This window comes from Mandrillus leucophaeus, unplaced genomic scaffold, assembly GCF_000951045.1.
Source record: "Mandrillus leucophaeus isolate KB7577 unplaced genomic scaffold, Mleu.le_1.0 Scaffold48, whole genome shotgun sequence".
NCBI lineage: Eukaryota > Metazoa > Chordata > Mammalia > Primates > Cercopithecidae > Mandrillus > Mandrillus leucophaeus.
In genome coordinates, this window is record NW_012105142.1 from 1,518,264 (window position 1) to 1,541,968 (window position 23,705).

Sequence of the window (23,705 nt, forward strand, 5' to 3'; positions counted from 1 at the left end):
CCCGTCTCGGCCTCCCAAAGTGCTGGGATTACAGGCGTGAGGCACCGCGCCCAGCCATCTTTTTTTTTTTTTTAAAGTTCCCTTGTTTCCTGCTAGGAGAGGCCTTGGGCTACTCTGTTTTCCTCTTTCGCTAGCTCACTCAAGCAATGCATTTCAAAAGCTTTAAAATGTTCACATCCTTAAAACCCACAATTCCACTATTAGAAATTGTCTGTAGGTAATTAATCCTGGGTGAAAACAAAGATTCACATACACTGATGCTCATTGAAGATTTGTTTTTGGCTTTTTATCATAGAAAAGTGAAAAACTGCACAAAAGGAGCATGAACAGAAAAATGGACTCCTGTACCCTGTTACTCAGCTTCAATGGTTGTCAACTCCTGGGTCCCCTCAGATATTGCATTATTTCATCCATCAATAATTCAGAAGGCATCGCTAAAAGATAAGGGCTCCTTAAGAAAGCAAGTCACAATACCTTTATCTCACTTTAAAATTAACAAAAATTCCTTAATATTGTCAAATATTCAGTCGATATTTAATTTCTCCTACTTGTCTCATAATCTTTCTTTTTTCTTTTGTTTGAATGAGATAAAGTCCACCCTTGGCAACTGGTTGACACGTCTCATCTCTTTTAATCTCTATTTCCCTCCCCCATTCTCTTTTTCCCTTGGAATTTGTTGAAGGGGCTGGATGAATTGCACGGTTGGGTTTCCCACAGACTTGATTTTGCTGATTGTATTGTTTTCGTGTCATTTAACATGTTCCTCTGTATCTTGTATATCCTGCGACTATGTCACCAGTAGAAGTCACAGATATTTCCATGTAGCATTATAGCTATTTCAGGCATCTTGAAATATAATTTGTGCTCCTCTCCACTTTAAAATTATTAAACCTTCCTCTAGACTTTGTTATTGATAAGTACATAAGGATGCACATCTATTGTTATGTCACAAATCTGCTTTTTGTGAAATATTTTGATAATCATACCTCAAGAGTTTGTAACTTACGTATTTCATTTTACTTCATTTCATTATTTTCAGAGGGGGTCCATACTCTTCAGATGACCAAAAGGCCCATTGGTCTCAAGGAATAAAATCTGATCTAGATCTATTATTTTATTAAGGCTGCAACATGGTTACATTCTATCACCCCTTCTTAACTCATTAGTTGGAATATTTCTGTAAGGAGGAGTTTCCATCATTAACTATTTGGTTGCCTTGATCTTTATTTAAAAAAATCAACCTTTGTATTTTGTGATAATTGGAAATCCATGTGCAGTTGTAAGAAATAGTACAGAGAGATCCCATGTACCCTTTACCCAGTTTCCCCCAATGGTAACACGTTGCAAAACTACAGTACTCTGTCAGAATCAGAATACTGACATGGTTACAGGCAGAATACAGAAAACTTCCTTCACCAGGAGGATGTCTTATGTTGCTCTTTTATAGCTAAAAGCATTCCCTCCCACCTCACTCCTGAACCCTGGCAACCACCAGTCTATTCTCTACTTCTATAATTTTATCATTTCAGGAATGTTAAATAAATGGAATCACATAGTCTGTAACTTTTTGGGATTGGCTTTTTCCCCTAAGTATCATTCTCAGGAACATGATTCAAGCGGTTGCTTTTCATTGCTGTGTAGTATTCTATAGCAAGGACAGACCACCATTTGCCTAATGATTCACTCCCTGAAGGACATCTAGGTTGTTTCCAGCTTTTGGCTATTGTGAATAAAGCTAAGCATTTGTGTATAGGTTTTTGTATGAACCTGAGTTTTCATTTCTCTGAGATATGTGCCCAGGTGTTGCAATTGTTGGGTTGGATGGTATTTGCATATTTAGTTATTTAAGAAATTGCCAAACTGTTTTTCAGAATGGCTTACCATTTTACTTTCCTACCAACAATGCAAAAGTGACCTAGTTTCTCTGCATCGTCATCAGCATTTGGTGTTGTCACTCGAAAGACATTTTGGCATGTGTGTCACAATATCCACTGTGGCTTTAATCTGCATTTCCCTAATGTCTAATGATCATATCTTTTCTTGTGTTTATTTACCATCTATATTTCCTCTGTGGCGAAATGTCTATTCATGTTTTTTGCCTATTTTCTAATTGAATTGTTGTTTAAATTTTTTTTTTTAATTGTTCAGTGTTTGGAGTTTTTTTTTTTTTTTTTTTTTCCTCTAGTCTAGACACTAGTCCTTTGTCAGAGGTGTGATTGCAAATATTTTCTATCAGTCTGTAGCTTGCTTTTTACTCTCTTACCATGGTCTTTTGAAAAGCAAAACCTTTAAATTTTGGTGAAATGCATTTTAATCAAATTTTCCATTTATGGATCATGCTTTTGGTGTCAAGTCTAAGAACTCTTTGCCTAGTCTTAGATGCTGAAGATTTTCTCCAATGTTTTCTACTAGAAGTTTTAGAGTTTTACGTTTAAGCCAGTGATCAATTTGAATTAATTATTTTATAAAATGTGTAACATAGATCAAGTTTCATTTTTTTTAACCTATGGATATACAATTGCTTTGGCACCATTGGTTAAAAAGGCTATATCTTTCATTCATTAAGTTGCTTTTGTGCCTTTGTAAAAAATTAGTTGGGTATTTTGTGTGGGTCTATTTCTGGGTTCTCTATTGTGTTCCCTTCATCTATGTGTCTTTTCCTTTGCCAGCACCACCCAGCCCTGATAACCATGGTAACACAGGAAGTCTTGATAGTGAGTAGACTGATTTCTTCCATTTTATTCCCCCTTTCAAAAACCATTTTAGCTATACTAGTTCCTTTGCTTTCAAAATAAATTTTGGAATATTGTCTATATATACAGACCAAACACATTCTGGGCTTTTGATAGAATTGCATTAAACCTGTATGTCAGTTTGAGAATAGACTTCTTTATTATATTAAATCTTCTATTTCATGAACATGGTACATCTCCCCGTTTATTTTGATTTATTTCATCAGCATTGTGTAATTGTCTGTACATGTATACTGCTTGTACAGAGAAATAATATCATCATATGATTTTATTTTTGAGCCTGCTAAAATGGTGGATTACATTGGTTGATTTTCTAATATTGAACAAGTCTTGCACTCATGAAATAAATCACATGTGGTTTTGTGTAACTCTTTTTATATATTGTAGAATTCTATTTGCTAATGTTTGTGAAGGATTTTTGCCTCTATATGTGTGTAGCTTTGTTTATTTTTCTATTTGCACAGTCATTTGCTTTTGTTATCGAGGTGATAATAACTTCATAATATAAGTTGAGAAGTGTTCTGTTTTTGTATTTTCTGGAAAAGATTGTGTAGAATGGTGCTAATTCTTCTTTAAATATTTAATAGAATTCAGCAGTGATACCATCTGGGCCTGGAAATTTCCTTTTTGGGAGCTTTAAAATTACAAATTCAAAGTTCTTAATCATTATAGGGCTATTTACATTATCTTTTTCATATTGGGTGAGATTTGGTAACTTGTGTTTTTAAGGAATTGGTCCATTTTGTTTCAGTTGTCAAATTTACATGTATGAAGTTGTTCACAGTATTGTATTTCCCTATTATTCTTTTGATGTCAGCGGGCTTTGTGGTGATATTATCTCTTTTAGTTTTGATACTGGTAATTTGTATTTTTCTCTTTCTAATATTGCTGGTTTTGCTAGAAGTTTGTCAATTTTATTAGTCCTTCCAAAGAAAAATTTTGTTTTGTTGATTTTCTCTATGGTTTTTCTGTTCTGAATTTCATTTATTTCTACCCTTTATTATTCCCTTCATTTTGCTTGCTTTGGGTTTATTTTGCTCTTTTCTAGGTTCTTGAGGTGAGAGCTTAGATTAGTGAACTGAGGAATTTCCTCTTTTTTAATGTATGCACTTAATACAATGAATTTCCCTCTCAGCACTGCTTTAGCTGTGTTCTGTCACTTCTGTTATGTTGTATTTTTGTTTTTATTCAGTTCAATGTATTTTGTTTTTGCTTTTATTTCTTTTAAGACTTCCTGCTCAGCCCATAGATTATTTAGAAGGATGTTGTTTACTTTCCAAGTGTTTGCAGATTTTTTGGTTATCTTTCTGTTATTATTTCCATTTGATTCCATTGTGGTTGGAGAGCACACTCTGTATAATTTAAATTCTTCCAAATTTGTTGAGGTTTGTTTTATAAACCAGGACATAGCCTATTTTTGTGTATATTCCATAGACAGGTGAAAAGAATGTGTAGTCTTCTGTTGTTGGGTGAACTACTTTATAAATGTTGACTAATTATTGCTGGTGAATAGTGCTGTTGAATTATTCTGCAGATTTGTTGACTTTTCTGTCTAATTGCAGAGAGAGGGAACTTAAAATACCCAACTCTGTATAACTGTGGATTTTTGTGTTTCTCCTTTCAACTCTGTCAGTTTTTGCTTGCTATGTTTTCAGTTCCTTTGGTGTATAGACATTTAGGGTTGCTATTTCTTTTTGGTGTATTAACCATTTTATCATTACATATCTTCTTTCTCTGACTCAGGTAATTTTCTCTGTTCCAAAGTCTATTTTATCTGATATTCGTATAAGTACTGCTTTCCTTTGATTAATGTTCATGTGATATATCTTTGCCATCCTTTTGCTTTGAACCTGCTTATATTGTTATATTCTAAGTGAGTTTCTTTGAGAAAGCATGTAGTTGGGTCATGTTTTTAAATCCATCTCTGCCATATTTTTAATTGGTATAATTAGGATATTTACATTTAATAGAATTATTGACATGTAAGAGATTAATTAATTCAGCCATTGCTTTTTGTTTGTTTTTGTTCTGTGGTTTGCTTCTCTGTTTTTATTTTCCTATCTTCCTGTGGGTTACTTGAACTTTTCTTTAGAATTCAGTTTTATATGTAGTATTTTTAAGAGTTAACTCTTTGCATAATTTTTTTTAGTGGTTGCTCTAGGTATTGTGTTATTTATACATAACTTATGAGAATCCTGCTGTTGTCATCTCATCAATTTGAGTGAAATGTAGAAACATTACCTCCCTTTAAGTACTTTTATCTCCTTCACTTTTAATGTCATTGTCTTTAATATTTTTTCTACATACATTTAGAACCAAATCAAAAAGTGTTATAATTTTTACCTCAACCATCAAACATAATTTGGACACTCAAAAGAAGGGGAGCCTTTTTTATTTACCCATATTTTTGTTTCTTGCCTTCCTGCTGTCCCTCCCCTCCTCTTTTCTCTCCTCTCCTCTCCTTCCTGCCTCTCCTCTCTCTCTCTTCCAAGACTTTTTCTCACATCCTTTCTGTTTAGAGAACTTCCTTTAGACATTGTTTTAGAGTAGGTCTGCTAGAGACAACTTCTCTTAGTTTTCCTTCATTGGTCAATGTCTTGCTTTTCCCTTAATTACTGAAGTATATTTTTGCTGAATATAGGATTCTGGGTAGGCAGTTCTTTTAGTCCTTGAAAAACACATTGCCACTTCTTCTGGTCTCCATGATTTCTGATGAGAAATCTACTGTTATTCTAATTGTTTTCCCTGTAGATTAGCATGTTCTCTCTCTTTTTTCTTTTTGCCTGGTTTTGTATTTGTCTTTAGTTTCCAAAAATTTAATTATGATGTGTCTTGGTATGGAATTTTTTGCATTTATCTTGTTTGGGTGAACTCAGCTCTTTGAATCTGTAGATTTATATCTTGATAACTCAGAGACATTTTCAGTCACTCTTTTGTTGAGTATTTTTCAGTCCCATCCTCTTTCTCATCTCATTTCAAGGCTCTGATAAAATAAATGTTATGTTTTTTGTTGTAGTCCCACAGGTCCCCAAGGTGTTGTTACTTTTTGTCTGTGTTTTCTCTCTGTTGTTCAAATGGATAATTTCCATTATTTTCTCTTCCAGTTCACTGATATTTTCTTCTATCCCCTTCATTATGCATTTTGGCTCATTCACTGAGTTGTAAAAATTTGGTTATTGTATTTTTGAGTTCTAAAATTTCCATTTGGTTCTTCTCTATGTCATTTACTTCTTTGTCGAGATTCTTTTCTACTCCATTTGTTTCAAGTGTGTTTGTAATTTCTCACTCAAGCACTTTTATGACTACTTTAAAATATTTGTTAGATAATTCTAATGTAATTCTGTCATATTGACGTTAGCATCTGATTGTCATTTTTATGCAGTTTGCGACTTTCCTTTTTATAGCATGAGTGGTTTTTTAAATTGAAACGGGAATTTGTGTTATATTATGAGACTTTGAATCTTACTTAGAGCTTGTGGTCTAGATAGCTTTTTTCTGATACTGCTCTGGTAGGGTAAGGGAGGTGCTTCCCATCAGTTTTGGCTTCATGCATGTTGCAGCTTTTTTGTTCGGTGCACAAACATTTAGGATTGGTATGTCTTCTTGATGGATTAACCCTTTTATCATTATTATGATGTCTCTCTCTGTATCTGGGAATTTTATTTTCCCTGACTTCTGTTTTACCTGATATAAATACAGTCTTCCTTGAGGTTCTCCACTTTGCCTCAGTTGACATCTGAGATAATATGATCCCACTGCTCCTCCACTGATACTGTTGGGGGACAGAGGCCAGTGGGGATGAAGACTCTACACTTGGCCTTTTCTGACATCAGCTTAGCATGGATGTTGGGTTTCCTTGCGAGGGTGAGAGTTTAGACTCTTCACCTGGCCTTCAATGGAGTGGGACCACAAGGCTTTTTTCTGTGGTGTTTGGCTGAAGTAGTGTGGTTACTGTCTAAGAGTTTTCTGACTTGCTAGGCTGCTGCTTTTCTGCTCCTTTGGCTAGAGAGAGCATTTTGTTTTATTTTGTTTTTTGTTTTTGACATCTGTGTCCATTGTTGTTTCCAGATTTCTAATTTCTTCAGTTGTATGTTAAGCATATATGAAGCAAAAAGAAAACTAAAGGAGCTCATTCCTATATTATTCCTTGGGTCCTGAGGTCCCCAACCACTCTGCCATAGTTTTCCCATTTTTCAGAAAATTCTTATGTCTGTTTTACATTCAGAGAACTATTATGTTTGTTTTATATACAATATTCAGGATTTTTGATTGTACTTAGTGGGAGGAATAGGAAAAAGTATTGCCTGTTTCATCTTTCTGGAGAGGATTAAAAAACCTAATTTTGTTTAAAATTATGTAAAATATTTCATGGATTCAAAGTCAAATCAATAACACAAATAATGTTCAGAGACATTCAGCTTCTATCCCTTTGTTCTCTATTCTGTTCCTTCTGAATCTACAGAAAAGTATTTTTTAAAGTTTTGGTTTGTTTTTTAATTTTAAAAATATAACTCTCTCTCTCTCTGTGTGTGTGTGTGTGTGTGTGTGTGTATCCCTTCCTTTCTTAGATAAATGATACCATACAAAAATCACTTTCCTCCACCATGCTTTTTATTTGATAATATATCTGGGCGGTAACTCCATATCAGTATATAGAGATATTTTTATTCCTTTCTAAAGTGGCACAGCAGTCTACTTTTTTGGATATACCATAGTTTATTCAACTAGTTCATTATTGAGAGACACTTGAGCTGTTTCCAGTCTTTTGCTAGCACAAATGTGCTGCAGTGAATAACACTGTGTTTCATCATTTTGTATTTTTCTCCTGTATCTTTTGTTAGATTCCTAGAAGTGAAATTGCTGTGTCAAAAGGTAAATGAATACGTCATTTTACCAGATATTGTGACATAATTTTTTAACATAAAAAATTAGAAACCACCCAAATATTAAATAATAAGTTAAAAATAATGGCAACAGCATATGGGTATAAGAGTCATATGCAACAGCACATGAGTGTAAGAGTCAATGGAATTTGAGTTTTTGCTATGAGTATGACTCCAGAGTCCCTACAAGAAGGAGGTCATGCTTAACGACTCCTGGCATATATATTCAATGGGAAGCTGTGGAAATATTCAAGAATATTAGTGAAAAAAAATTCTCTATCTATTAGTGAAGGAACAAAGCAGGTAAAGTAGTTCAAATAAATAGTATGATCCTATTTTGTAAAAGAAGTCTGTGTAGTGAGTTTGCAAATTTGCTAACACTACACTTAAATATGTAAGAAACACATGACTTCTTCATTTCTCAAACTGCTCTGTCTTCTTCAAGACTCATGGGGAATAAAACTCCTAAATTTTAGTCTAATCTGGAAAGTGGAATATAAGACAGGCTCTTGGGTCCTTTTCATTGGACTTTCTTCAAGATGATGACTGTCTGTGTGGGGGTGGGGACTGTCTGTGTGGGGGTGGGAGGCTCACAGGACTCAGTGACAAAGGGGAAAATATGAAATATTTGAATCTTCACTTTCTCTGAGGCAGAGTGGCTGGTCCAACATGACTGTCCCATCTAGCACCTGCTGACATTTACTGAAACTTGTTACTCACCAATATTTCTGGCTTCTTCCATCTAGCCACATGCTAGGACCGCACTTTTGGCTTAGTGTGGAGTTAGGCGTGGCCATGTGACACACTTTGGCCAGTGAAGCCTGAGCTGAGATGATGACCCACATTTCTGTGGAAGCCTTTGAGTGCTGGTCCGTGACCCTCCTGATTCCCTTCCCCCTGCCAAGGTGACTAGTTGTGATTTAGATGGGGGCTGCTTCTGTGTCCCTCAGTGAGGGCAACATAGGGCAGAACCTCTAGCCACCCCTTCAGTGGATGCAGACTGAGAACAGCACACAGACTTGGAACCCAGGGTTACTTGTTACCACAGCATAACCAAGCCTAAACATGCGTAGTCTGAGCTTCCTGGTGGGGCAAGACCCGTGGATGCTCCTTGGCTGATCTGGCCTCTTTTTGTCTCTGCTGGTGCTCACAGACGATGCTGTGTTTCTCAGTGTGGTGCCACTGGATCCTGGGCTTTTGGTCCTTGCCGCAGAGAACTTTATGAGATGTCTCTGGAATTCAGCTTGGTCACCTTCGTTTCCTCTCTCTGGGGCGTTGAGAACTTCTTTGCCCTTTTCAAGCCATATGGAAATTGAGGGAAGCTAGAGAAAGTAAATTCCCATCCCACTTGCAGACCCATGAGGAGCTGCTGAATTTGCACAGAAATGGCCACTTCCTCTTAGATTAGTGGTGCAGCGTGGAAAGGCATTTCTTCCCAGTTCCTAAACATGAGGCATGAGACTCCCTGAGTCCTCAGCATCCCTCTAAACTTGGCGCATGTGTCTCCTACTCTGGGTCAAATCTGGAGAGGAGCATGGGGACTCACATGCCTCCTGTGCGTTTCCTTCCTCCATCTTCCTTCTACCCACAAGTCCCTTGGGCCAAAAAAAAAAAGGGTGGCTCTTCCGTCTTCTGCTTCCTGCCTGGACGGAACTCTGCTCCAGCTACCCTGAGGGAAATCTAGAATGTTTTTTCTCCAACGAAGCCTGGAGTTAAGTCTACTGATCTTCCAAATCTAATTTGGTAGTCAATGCTGACCCCTGTTTTGGTGTAGAAGTTCTCCAGCTTTCTCAGTTCATGGTGCCCCTTAATGTCTCAAGTCGTTTTTATTTTTCTCACAGCATTCTTAGTAGCTTTTTTTTTTCTCCCCTGCGTAGCACTTAGTTTCTGAAAAAGTGCTTTAGAACTAGTATCAAGAAACTAAAAAATGTTCATCAACTTTGACTCACTGTATCCACTTCAAAAATGTAATCTAAGAAGATAATTTAAAAATGGAAACACTTTATACACAAAACAAATTCCCCCAAAGCCTAACATTTCATTAGTTAGGTCTAAACGACATAATAGTAATAGTTTGTGTGGTGTCTGACAGGTGTTGCTAGTTTCTTTTAAAAAGTTAAAACAGGCTGCGTGCGGTGGCTCACGCCTGTAATCCCAGCACTTTGGGAGGCCGAGGTAGGTGGATCACCTGAGGTCAGGAGTTCGACAGCCTGGCCAACATGGCGAAACCCCGTCTCTACCGAAAATACAAAAAATTAGCCAGGCATTGCGGGCGCCTGTAATCCCAGCTACTCGGGAGGCTGAGGCAGGAGAATCTCTTGAACCCAGGAGGTGGAGGTTGCAGTGAGCCGAGATTGTGCCACTGCACTCCAGCCTGGGCAACAAGAATGAAACTCCATTAAAAAAAAAAAGTTAAAACAGTCTGTGGTGATGAGGAACTCACTGTGGTGCCCCAGGGCTCTGGCATGCACTTTGGGAACCCCAGTTTTGGTGGGATCTGTTCTCCTAAATCATCAGTCTTCATGCCTCCTAAACCATGGCTTACAGAGCATGCAAATATATTGAACAATAATTTAAAAATATGATCTCTGTTACATATATGTAGAACAAAGCCTGGAATTAGGGATTACTTACATTTTCTTCCTTTTGGTGTATGAGCAAGCGTTTCTGCTGGTGACAATGTACTCACTGCGATAAGAACAAAATGCAAATTGCTATTCAAAGTATGGAGGTGAGAATTTTTGGATCTTCGTCTGCTTGGGATGACGGGAAGTGATTCAGTCAAAACGTGCAGGGGTGGGATCTGGATCTTTGGGACAGACATCTGCTTCAGCACCGAGTTCCCCATCGATGGGTGAGAGATGCCTCTGCAGTGTCCCAGGCAGATGTGAAGGTGGAAGACTGCCTGCAGGAAAAGAAGTCAGGGTCTTCCAGGCTGTCATTTCATACTGAGGCTTGGTCTACTGAGTGGCTCTGCCTGCCCAGAACCTATGGACTTAGGATCCATTGGGGTTACTGTTTCCTGGCTCTTTTGTTGTCGGATGGCTGTGAGATCAGACTCGTCTATGACAAAGAGAGAAAAAATGTGCTGAGAGGTGTATTATCAAAGGAAGTGTCTTTTTTTTTTTTTTTCAGAGTCTTGCTCTGTCACCCAGGCTAGAGTGCAGTGGCATGATCTAGGCTCACTGCTACCTCTGCTGCCTGGGTTCAAGAGATTCTCAAGAAGGTGTTTTTTTTTTTTTTCTTTTCCTTCCTTTCTTTCTTTTTTTTTGCCTCACTCTGTCGCCCAGGCTGGAGTGCAGTGGTGCGATCTCAGCTCACTGCAAGCTCTGCCTCCCGGGTTCATGCCATTCTCCTGCCTCAACCTCCCGAGTAGCTGGGGCTACAGGTGCCTGCCACCACGCCCAACTAATTTTTTGTATTTTTAGTAGAGACGGGGTTTCACCATGTTGGCCAGGCTGGCCTTGAACTCCTGACCTCAGGTGATCCCCTGTCTCGGCCTCCCAAAGTGCTGAGATTACAGGTGTGAGCCACCACTCCTGGCCAGGAAGCATCTTTTAATGACAAAGTTTGCTGCCAAAAATGCCACCCAGAGATTGGAGATTATGTGTCTTCTTTGCTTTTCTATGAATATGCTTCCCTTCCTTCATGGCTCAGCTTAAAGCTCTTCAGAAAGAGCTCTCTGTGATGGAATAGGCGGTCTAATGAAGCTGGGAAAACATGTGTTTAGGTAATTCACAAACACACAAGAAAGGAATGTGAAACTAAGTAATACTTCTTTGTTTCCCTGACAAATCAGGAAAGATTAAAAATCAAATAGTTGGCTGGGCATGGTGGCTCATGCCTGTAATCCCAGCACTTTGGGAGGCCAAGGCAGGTGGATTGCTTGAGTCCAGGAGTTCAAGACCAACCTGGGCAACATAGTGAGACCTCATTTCTACAAAGTATACAAAAATTAGTTGGTCGTGGTGGTACATGCCCGTAGTCCCAGCTACTGGGGAGGTTGAGGTGAGAGGATCACTTAAGCTCAGGAGGTTGAGGTTGCAGTGAGCTGAGATAGCGCCACTGTACTGCAGCCTGGGCGATGAGACTCTGTCTGAAAAAAAAAAAAAGTCAGTGCTGACAGACTTGTGATGAACTGGGCACCTGTACTTTGTTGATAGGATTGTGAATTGGTTCAGAAATTCTGAAAAACTGCTTTAGAAATAGTATCAAGAAATGTAAAAATGTTCATCAGCTTTGACCCAGTGTATCCACTTCAAAGATGGAATCTAAGAAGACAATGTAAAAAATGGGAACATTTTCTACACAGATGTTCATTGCAATATTGCCTAAAATACTGAAAAAACACTTAAATGTTTTATAGGGGAATCATTAAGAAAAGAATAAAGTATATGATATAGTAATTAAAATCATATTTATTAAGTTTTGCCAACTTTCGCACTTTTTTAAAGTTTTTTTTTCCCAATAGTTTTTGGGGTACAAGTGTTTTTTGGTTACCTAGATAAGTTATTTAGTGGTGAATTCTGAGATTTTAGTACCCCCATCACCCCAGCAGTGTACACTGTACCCAGGATGTAGTCTTTTATCCCACACCCCTTTCCCCAACCTTCCCCCTCCAAGTCCCCAAAGTCCATTACATCTTTTTGTTTGTTTGTTTGTTTGATATGGAGTCTCACTCTGTCACCCAGGCTGGATTGCAATGGCGCGATCTTGGCTCACTGCAACCTCTGCCTCCTGGGTTCAAGCGCTTCTCCTGCCTCAGCCTCCCAATTAGCTGGGACTACAGGTACATGCCACCACACCTAGCTAATTTGTTGTATTCTTAGTAGAGACAGAGTTTCACCGTGTTAGCCAGGATGGTCTTGATCTCCTGACCTCATGATCTGCCCGCCTTGGTCTCCCAAAGTGCTGAGACTAGAGGTGTGAGCCACCGCAACCGGCCTATTATATCATTCTTATGCCTTTGTGTCCTCGTAGTTTAACTTCCACTTATGACTGAGAAGATGTGATATTTGGTTTTCCATTCCTGAGTGACTTCACTTGAATAATGGCCTCCAGCTCCATATAAGTTGCCGCAAAAGACATTATTTCATTCACAAGCACTTATTATATTGTGGGATAAAGAGGATAGAAAATCCTTTCTTACATAGCATCTCAATTATGCAAAAAATTCAGACAGAAAACTGGAAGGAACTACACAGAAATATTAATATAGTTATCTGCATTTTAATTTTAATGTTTAAATAATAGGAATGAATTTTATTTTTTTCATTTTTTTTGTCCATGGTTTACAAAGACAAACAACACAAGGTATTAACAAAGTGGAGTGGGCTGCCTTGGGACTTGGTGAGTTCCTTGTTATGGGATTAATTCATTTTCTTAATCAGAAAACATTTAATGAAGACGTCCTATGCGTCTGGTATTGTGGTTGGTGTAACAAGGCCAGTGGTGAGCAAAACAGACACAGGGCCACCTTCTTCAGGGCTGATCATTGAGGGGAAATTGACAAGATGGGATCTCCCAGCAGGAACCAGTCACTGCCTGGTGTGTGTAGTCAGGTGCAGTGTAAGTGCCGGGAGCTGTGAGGTCATGTAACTGGGGACTAAGCAGGATGGAAAGCCCACAGAGGGACATGGGCTGCGTGGTGGGGATCAGGAGGAGAAGGGAAGGAGAAGGCAGTTCCAGGCAGAGGGAATGGCCTCTTAAGTGGGCCCCGAGGCAGGAATGGGCAGAATTCTTCAGAGACGCAGCACGGAGTGGGCTGGGTTGCAGAGATGAGTCACAGTTACTCTGGAGGCTGAGGCAGGAGGATTGCCTGAGCCCAGGAATTAGAGGCTGCAAGGTACACAAGTGCCGTTTAGTGGGGTTGTATGCACCAAGCATCCATGGGGAAGAGGCAATGCTGCTTATAGCCACTTGAGACCGGAAGGGGAAAGGGAAAGGCAAAGGATCCTGGGCCAGGTGTGCCTGTCATCCCCTCTGCTCACCTCCCCTGGGACCAGCCTCCCTTCTCTGGTCACTCTCATCCTGGAGTTTGCTCCATACCATTTAGCATATGGCCTTTGACTCTCATTCATTTATTCTTTCATTCCAAAAAACTGATAGATAGTGTACTTACTCCTGTGGAGATGGTGATGGAAAGGCCTTATGAGGCAGGGCATGTACACCTGTAACCCCAGCATTTTAGCAGGCTGAGGAGGGAGGATTGCTTGAGGCCAGAAGTTTGAGACCAGCCTGGGCAACATAGTGAGACCCCGTCTCTATAAATAACAATAAAAAAACTAGCCAGGTGTGGTAGTGAGCGCCTGTAGTCACAGCTACTAGGGCGGCTGAGGCAGGAGGATTGCTTGAGCCCAGGAATTGGAGGCTGCGATGAGCTATGAGTGTGTCACTGCTCTCCACCCTGGGCGATGAATTGAGATCTTGTCTCAACAAAATAAAATAAAATGCCTTATGAGTTATACTCAGGATAAGAGACAAACAATACTCACAGGGTCTGGGAGGATGGTTTTCCCATGGTCTGGCCTTGCGTTTAACCTGGTGGGTGGGGCGGGCCCTATAGGGGAGGGTGTGGGTCTGCATCTGCTGCCCAGAGTTGGATGAAGCTCCCAGGTCATAGCCGCACAAGGAGCTACTTGGGGACTTGGCTCCATCAGGACACACTCATCCATTTGCTGAGTACCTGCTACTGCAGAACCTGCAGAGGCGGGGATGTCTGGTGAGACAGTGGGGCAGGGGGTGGCTCCTGGGAGCTTCAGGCAAGGATGGGGCTGGGATGAGGCTCTGGAAGGAGCCAGTGCTTTAAAAACTGGGGGCTGAGTGAAGAGTGAGGCTACCTGTGGTGGGCTCTGGTTAGGGCTTCTGAGCTGGACCTAGGCATGATTGGGAAAAAATCCTGGTAGACTAGCTGGGGGTTGGGGGAGGGGACTATTTCACTGTCTTCCTTCAGCCACAGTGCCCAGCCCAGGCCCCACCCTGGCCCTTCTCCCATCCTCCTGTGGGCACTGCACTCATGCCCCCAATGCCCGTCCAGGCCCTCCATTGTCTCGGGAAGATGTGTATTCACCCGCGTGGGTTATTATTAGCCTGCGATGAAGTGAAAGGCCCTGAATGGGGGATGCCGAGCTCCTGCCTGACACCGTGGCCCAGGCAGGAAGGAAATGATTCATTATGGCTACAAGGCGTGCTCTAATTTCATATAACGAAATAAATGACAGTCGTATTTTGGGCGCCACCACGTGCAGATAGCATTGTTCGCTGACTGCCTCTCACCCGGGCTGCAAGGAGAATCAGAGCAGGCATTGTGCAGGGAGATGCGGGGCTGGGGGTGTCTGGGAGGTGGCAGGTGCATAATCCCGGGAGGGTGAGTGAAGTCGCTCCTGCAGCAGCTGGAGTGGCCAGGGGAAGGGGCCCTGGGGCCCCTCTCTGGCACAATCTAGCGCCTCCCCACCCTGCTGATCCTCCCTTTGCTTCCCTGCCCACCCCAGCCTCCCCGGCTTCTCCAAACCCTGCTTACTTGTTCAGTTCAGTCCTAGATCTGGGAGCCTCCTCCTCCAGGAAGCCCAAGGCACCCAGCCCATGGCTACTCCGCTCTTTCAGCTCTGTGTCTGCCTGTGCTGGAGAGTGCCTTTCTCCATCCTTGCAGGCTCCGGGGTCTCCCTGCCCTTCTGGCCCCAGCTAGACCCTCACTGAGTTCTCTGCAGCTATGCATGAACAGCTTGAGATGAGGTTTCTGTATTGATCTGTCTTTGGTTGCTTAGAACAGAATAACTGGGTAATTTATAAAGAAAAGGGAGTTCTCTTTTACTGCTCTAGAGGATGAGAAGTCCAAGGTTGAAGGGCTGCGTCAGGTGAGAGCCTTCTTGCTGGTGGGGACTCTCAGCAGAGTCTTCAGGTGGCATAGAGTGTCCCATGGCGAGGGGCCGAGTGTCAGTGTGCTCAGGTCTCCCTTCTTATAAAGCCACCAGTTCCCTTCCCATTAATCCAGTAGCCCTTTTATCCATTCATAAAGGCAGAGCCCTCAGGATCCAGTCACCTCTTAAAAGCCTCACCTCTCAATACTGTTGCATTTGGGATTAAGATTCAACTTGAACTTTGGAGGGGACATTCAAACCGTACAGCTTCCTCGGCCGGGAAGGTGGCTCCAAGTTCAAGTCAACTCACCTTCCCCCGGTGTCTCCTGGGGTGAGGAGCTCCCTCCAGAGCTGAGCCCCACAGCAGTGTGCCAACTGGGGTGTGATTTCCCCAAGGCATGGCAGGTCCCGGAGTAAAATAACAATGAAAACACAAAGTCCCTCATTAAAATAATGAATTAGGAATTTCAAAACGGGACTGCAGAGCATCTAAATCCAGGGCAGGGCCCTTCTGAATGTGGGGCCTGAGTACCGCACAGGTCATGAGCTCAAGACCCCCCTTTGGCTCAGCTCCAGGGTCAGAGAGAAGAGACTCAGAGTTGGGGCAGGGTGCCCCTGGTGACAATGCTGGGTCCTCTGTGGCCTCGGCTCCGACCGGGCAAGCTGGTAGCAGAACTCGGAAGAATGCCTGATTAGTCGGAATGCCAGGACCTCTGGAGGCTCTGCAGCAGTCAGGGCTCCAGGGCACGTGAGAGGAGGCTCTCCGCACTTCTCCGTCATTAACTCATGGTCCTGAGTTGCTGCAGAGCTGGGAGGTTGTACATGACATCACCTTGTTGCCCCATCCCTTCCTGGGCACCTTGGGGGGTCAGCAGCCCATACCTGCAGGACCACCCAAGGTGCCAGGTTTGTTTTTTTTTTTAAGTGGCTTTGCAGTAAATTAAAGCCATTTCTTCCAAAACAAACCATTTACAGGCAGACTGGGTTGCTCCATGCCCCCTCAGCCAAATGCCTGTTTGCAAGAATTCAGGCCCCTGGCCCAGAAGCTGGCAGTAAATCTTATTTTCCCAGTGTATTTCATTTGGAACTCAAGATAAAAAGAATAGGAGAAGAGCATTGCATTCAGGGTAATTTCATCTCAGGGCCTCTAACCAGGAGAGGAAGCCTCAAGCTCGCTGGACCAAGGAATTCTTGTTCCTGCAATATTTGCGCACAAAATGGTTTCACATTTAGAAATATACATGAAGTGTCGTGTTAATCATAGATATTTGGAACTGGGTGCTGACTTGACAGGGAAACAGAACTTTGGTGTGGAGTTTAATTTGTTTGAACATCTATTTCAATTGGGATGACAGCAGGGCCACTGAGTGGGGACCCCACACCCATCTCCACCGTATTGTGTTGAATGTGTATAAGCCATGTCCCTGGCAGAGAAGGAACCCCGGCCTCTGCAGGAAAACGCCCGGGATGTGACAGCGGTGAGCCTGCCCGGGGCCCCTGCAGCCGGATCAGCTTTCTCTGGGCGCTAACAAAACATTTTGAGGAAAGGTTGCAAACAGACAACACATAGGCTGTCTTCAGGCCCAGGTGGGTTTTGGGACCTCTTTAGAGTTTTAACAAAACCTGAATTAAATGCCAACATTTCAAAGTCAGAAGTTTGCACATAAACATCCAAATTCTGGGCATCTCTTAGAAAAACCTGGGCATTTCTTCTTGACCGCAATTGAGAGGTGTGAAGTCAGGCTACTCCTTTTAGACGTGGCTATGCTCTTAATATGCGGTCATACCTGTCTCTGCGCACACCCTTTCCAGGCCTGCGCTGATTGGCTGTCACTGCAGATCTTTGATTGGCACTGTTGCATGTAACTGACATCACGCGTTTATGTTGCCTGCCTGATTCCCGTGGGCATTTCACCTTTTGTTTCCTGGCTTAGAAGTTCCACGGGATAGAGAATGGGAGGAAGCATCTATGACATCTATTCCTGCCTCTATCCTTGAACCCTGTGAGTATCCTTGATGTACCCAGATGATCAAGTTATTGGGCCATAAATTTTTCTTAAAAATTTTTTTTGAGACAGGGTCTTGCTCTGTTGCTTAGGTTGGGGTGCAATGGTATGATCATGGCTCACTGCAGCCTCAAACTCCTAGGCTCAGGTGATTTTCCCACCTCAGCCTCCCAAGTAGCTGGGAGTGCAGGTGCGTGCCACCATGCCTGGCTAATTTTAAATTTAATTTAATTTTTGTAGAGATAGGATCTGGCTGTGTTGCTCAGGCTAGTCTCGAACTCCTGGCCTCAAGCAATCCTCCCACCTTGGCTTCCCAAAGTGCTGGGATTACTAGCCATGAACTACTGTGCCTGGCCCAGACATTTCTTACTGCTATTAACAGTAAGATGTTAATGTTAAACATTAATATTAAACATTAACATGGGGGCATTGCCTCCCTCTGGACAGAGAGAGAAGGGGTTAGAGAGAAGACGGTGGTTAACTGGCCTAAGTATTCTGTAAGCTGCCCTTGCTGAAACACGAGTTTGTAATGTTATGATCTTTTCTTTGACAACAACATTCCCTAGACCCTGTTTCTCTCTTCTGGGCAACCTGTGCCCTAGGATTGATAACCTACAGCGGGAACAAGTTGTCATAGGGCATCCCTGGACCCTTTGGAAAGGAACCAAGCCTCAACCTCCGCATAGTCATCACTTCCCTAGGGTCCAGCTCACTCTCTGCCCAGAACTTTAATTCCTGGCTGGTGGTGGCTGCAAGGGCAGAGACAGCCGTGGCTTCTCTGGGAGGAGGCTGGTAGGGCAGGAGTGCTTCCTGAGACCCCTGCTGAGGGAGGGCAGCTGAGCCGGCTGCTGTGTTCACCCTGAGCAGAACCTATGCCCTGTGGGATCCACCCTCCTGCTTTGTCTTGGACGTTGGTAGGTCTATGAGTCAAAATGCAAAGTCAAGGATGCCGGGTGCCTGGGAACCTGTGGGTGTGTCTGCTTCTTGTCTTTGGGCTCTTGGATAAGAATACATCTCCGAGAACTCACTTGGTCTGTCATGCTGTCCTATGGGTGGGTCTCTGCTTCCCAGCAAGTTTTAACTTGCTTTCGCATTCTTGCCAGGCAGAGACAAACTTTTCTTATTAATAGAAAAATGGTGAATGCAAGGACCTGAGGACTAGCTGCCATCGTGTCAGATTAAGGGAACAACCTATTGTTTGGATCTACTTTATTCACTGGTCCTCCAGTAGCCGATTGAGTGTTTGAATTGAATTAAATAAAGGGTGGGCCAGATGCTGTGGCTCATGCCTGTAATTCCAGCAATTTGGGAGGTCAAAGTGGGAGGACTGTTTGAGCCTAGGAGTTCAAGACCAACCTGGGCAACATAGCAAGACCCCATCCCTATATAAAGCTAAGAAATTAGCCGATTATGGTAGTGTACTCCTGTAGTCTCAGCTACTTGAGAGGCCAAGGTGGGAGGATTTCTTGTGCCCAGGAGTTCGAGGCTGCAGTGAGCTACAATTGTGCCAATGCACTCCAGCCTGGGTAACAGAGTGAGACCCTGTCTCAAGGAAAAAAACAAAAACAAAAACAAAAAACCAAAAAAAAAAAAACAAAAACATAATAAGCCCCAAAAAGCAAGAAAAAAGCGCCAACAAACCAAAAAGAAAGGGCTTGTTGGAGGGGGGGCACTTGGCCCTGAGGGCGAGGCATTGGCCATTACTGGTAGGCTGCAGGCAGAGGTGGAGGTCTACACGGTGACCCAGCTCCTATTCTGTCCTGTACAAGGCCCCCGCGCTAGGACTGTGGGACCCTCTATGGGTCCCCTTAGCATTGTCAAACTTGTCCTGGTTTGCCAGGACTTTCTGGGTTTTGATAGCGAAAGCTTGTATCCTGGGAACCCCCGTAGTCCTGGGCAAGCTGGGTGGTGGATCACCCTACCTGGGCATGGCTCTGGGGCCAGAGGGGTGGTCAGAGCCTAAAATCTGCAATGAGGGTGGGAGATGGTCTGGGCTCAAGGAGAAAGCACACAGAAGAGGCAGCCACCCTGTGACTGTGATGAACCCACAGTGTGTTCCCTATGCTTCCCCAGCACAGGTGACACTGTGACATCATCCTACATAGGTACGTGTAATATCATTGTACCAGTAGTCACGCACAAATGCTTCTTCCAATCACAGTTGCACTCTTGGTTCACCCTAGCCTCTGAGGGCAAGAGGAGGATGGAGCATGACAGGGCACAGCTCTCCCTGCAGCCCCCCTAGCCTACGTGGGTGCTCGTTGCACATGTGTGAGTGAATGTCGGAGTGTACCTTCCTCGCTGGGTGCCGGGAAACCATGAGGAACTTGGAGTCAGACATCGACCTGGACATGTCATGGCTGTGTGGCCTCTTTGGGGATTTATGCTGACTCTCTGGGCCATGGTTTTCTCCCAGTAAAATGGTGAAAATGAAAATGCACCTGCCGCGTAGAATCGTCCTGAGGCTCTGAGGCTCTAGGGCTCAGGGCGCTCTGTGCAGGGGCCAGTCTGTGCCAGTCTCCAGATGACCCTGTGCCAGTCTCCAGATGTCCCTTCCCTGAGGCAGCGTAAGGAGCAGACTGGAGTCTCCACTTTCTCTCTCTTTGCGGTGTTCCCTTACAGTTGCCTGCTTGGACATCAGGTACCTAGAGTTGAGAGGTACGGTGTGGCTCCAGGCACCCTGGGCCCTTAGGGAGAGCTTGGCAGTGACAGTGGGGAGGGGGCTGGTGCTGTGATTGTGCAGAGCAGCTGAGGGGTCCACTGGGCAGGAGGGAGACCTGGCTCCCTGAGTAGCAGAGCGGCTTACTGCAACTGCACACGTGGAGAGGGAAGCCCAGGGCTTTGGGCACACTCATCACGGGAGAGCCCAGCGTGGATGCCTCTTAGCTTGTGCATATTGGCAAATATGAAAAGGTGATGAGTTCAAGTGACTACAGCCTCTCTTCACCAGGCAGACCCAAAGAAAAGGGACACAGGTTAATTTTCTGCCTGTAGAAATCCACCTTGCTCTTCAAGCCCCAGCACACAAGCTATTCCCTCTGCGAGGTCTTCTTGTATTCCTCTTGCTAATTGTGTCTTTATTTGGATCCCAGGGCTGTGTACTTGTCTTTAGCTCGTGTTTCCTTCTGCTGTCTGTCTGAGTCAGGCAAGGCCATGTCTGAGTCAACTGTGGTCCTTGCTGTCAGGAGCTGGCAAGGACACAGAGGAGAAGGGGACAAAAGTGGAGTCCCCTCGTGGGGGCAGGGCGCCAACACTCCTGCATTAGACATCCTGCAGCATCCCCACGTCCCCAGCTGGGACAAAGCTAGACCCAGGTAGCAAGGTACAGCAAAGCCTTGCGTCCTGCTGAAACCTGGACAATAAAACACTGAGGAAGTTTTTGGATCTCACACTGGGGTGGTGAACTGGCCTGAGTCAGCTTGGCTGGTGATGTGAGACCACCTTTTCAAGTCTAAAGACTGAGGCAGAGGGCCGGGTGCAGTGACTCATACCTGTAATCCCAGCACTTTGAGAAGCTGAGGTGGGCAGATCATGAGGTCAAGAGATCCAGACCATCCTGACCAACATGGTAAAACCCCATCTCTACTAAAAATACAAAAATTAGCTGGGCATGGAGGCAGGCACCTGTAATCCCAGCTACTTGGGAGGCTGAGGCAGGAGAATTGCTTGAACCCGGGAGGTGGAGGTCGCAGTGAGTCAAGATTGCGCCATTACATTCCATCCTGGCAACAGAGCGAGACTGTCTCAAAAAAAAAAAAAAAAGACAAAAAAAGAAAAAAAAAAAAGATTGAGGCAGAGGTGCTCTCCTACATGGGTGTTTTGGCTTTTGTCTTTTACTCATGTGTCTTATGCATATGGACCCACAAGTTTTTGGATTGCCTTATCAACAACAAAGCAGTGTTCCAACCACCTGCACAGTGTGCGGGGTCAGATTATAGGATGACTCAAAGTTACAAGAGTTACTGTCTTAACCCAGAATATCTCATACCACTAACACCTTCTTCCGGGTTCTTTGGCATAGGAGTTTTTTCTTTCTCTTTTTTTGATGCATAGACAAGATGCTCCTGGGAACATTGGATGCTTTGTGAGGATAAGTGATGGGGATTATAAGTAGACACATGGACCAGCTGGCAATAGAGCCAGGAGGGGTGAGAGGGTCCCCTCTGCAGAGTGGAGAGTATAGGCCAGGGCTGTTGGCTTCTGGGGGGCTTCCATTCTATTAAAATTAGCCTCTCCTTGCCCCCAGCACTACATGCTATGGAAGATGGAAGGGCAGGGCAAACCTCAACATGGCAGTAGGACCCCATCGTAGTCAGCTAGAGCTACCATAAAAAAATACTATAGACTGCACCACTTGAACAACAGAAATTCACTGTTCTGAGGCTGGAAATCCAAGATCAGGGAGCCAACATGGTGGGGTTCTGGTGATAGCTCTCTCCCTTCTATCCTGTGGGATTAGAACCCTGCTCTTGGCTTCTTTGAACCTAATTACCTCCTGATATGGTTTGGCTGTGTCCCCATCCAAATCTTATTATGAATTGCAATTCATATAATCCCGTGTTGTGGAGGGACTCTGTGGGAGGTAATTGAACCATGAGGGCGGTTACTTCCACGCTGTTCTTGTGAAGAACATGGTTTTATAAGGGGCTTCCCTCCTTTTGTTCTACACTTCTTGCTGCCGCCATGTGAAGAAGGACATGTTTACTTACCCTTCTGCCATGATTATAAATTTTCCGAGGCCTCCCCAGCTATGCTGAGCTACGAGTCAATTAAATGTCTTTCCTTTATAAATTACCCAATCCTAGGTACATCTTTATTAGTAGCATGAGAATAGACTAATACACCTGCAAAAGACACTGTCTCCAAAGACAGTCATTTTGGAAGTTAGGGCTTCAACATATGAATTTTAGGGGGACAGAATTCAGTCTACAGCCATCCTAGAGCCCAGGGGCCACCAGTGCATTAGGTGTGTTGGGTGACTATGGGCAGGGCATTTAGGGTATTGCACACAGAAGGTACTGGTTGAACCAGGAGTCATTCTTTGTTTTCTTTCCTTCCCTTAACTTCTGAACCTGTAATTGTGTTGGCTCTGCCTCCAAAACAGATGCTAATTCAGTCGATGTCTCCACTTCCACTGCCCCCTGTTCCAAGCTGCTATAATCTCTCACCTGAACTGCTCCAATCTCTCACCTGAACTGCTCCATCAGCCTCCTTGTGCATCTCCCTGATTCCGCTGCAGAATGTTTGCACCAAAGCACCCAGAGTGATCTTTTAAACAGAAATCTAGTCCGGCCACTGCCCTGCCTAAAATCCTTCCATGGCAGCTTTCCATTGCATTAGAATAAGGCCCTAACCATATCCTTTGCCCACTTTTTGATGGGATTGTTTTTTCTCTTGTAAATTTGTTTAAGCTACTTGTAGATTCTTGGTATTAGACCTTTGTCAGATGGGTAGATTGCAAAAATTTTCTCCCATTCTGTAGGTTGCCTGTTCACTCTGATGCTACTTACTTTGGCTCTGCATAAGCAATTTAGCTTAATTAGATCCCATTTGTCAATTTTGGCTTTTGTTGCTATTGCTTTTGGTGTTTTCGTCATGAAGTCTTTGCCCATGCCTATGTCCTGAGTGGTATTGCCTAGGTTTTCTTTCAGAATTTTTATGGCTTTGGGTTTTACATTTAAGTTTTTAATCCATCTTGAGTTAATTTTTGTATAAGGTATAAGGAAGGGGTCCAGTTTCAGTTTTCTGCATGTGGCTAGCCAGTTTTCCCAGCAGCATTTATTAAATACAGAATCCTTTCCCCACTGCTTGTTTTTGTCCACTTTGTCGAAGATCAGATGATTGTAGATCTGTGGTGTTATTTCTGACATTTCTGTTCTATTCCATTGGTCTGTATGTCTGTTTTGGTATTAGTACCATGCCGTTTTGGTTACCGTAGCCTTGTAGTATAGTTTCACATCAGGTAGAAGACATTTATGTGGCCAGCAAACATATAAAAAAAGCTCATCATCACTGATCATTAGAGAAATGCAAATCAAAACCACAACGAGATACCATCTCACACCAGTCTGAATGGTGTTTATTAAAAAGTTAGGAAACAACAGATGCTGGTGAAACTGTGGAGAAATAGGAATGCTTTTACACTGTTGGTGGAATGTAAATTAGTTCAACCATTGTGGAAGACAGTGTGGTGATTCCTCAAGGATC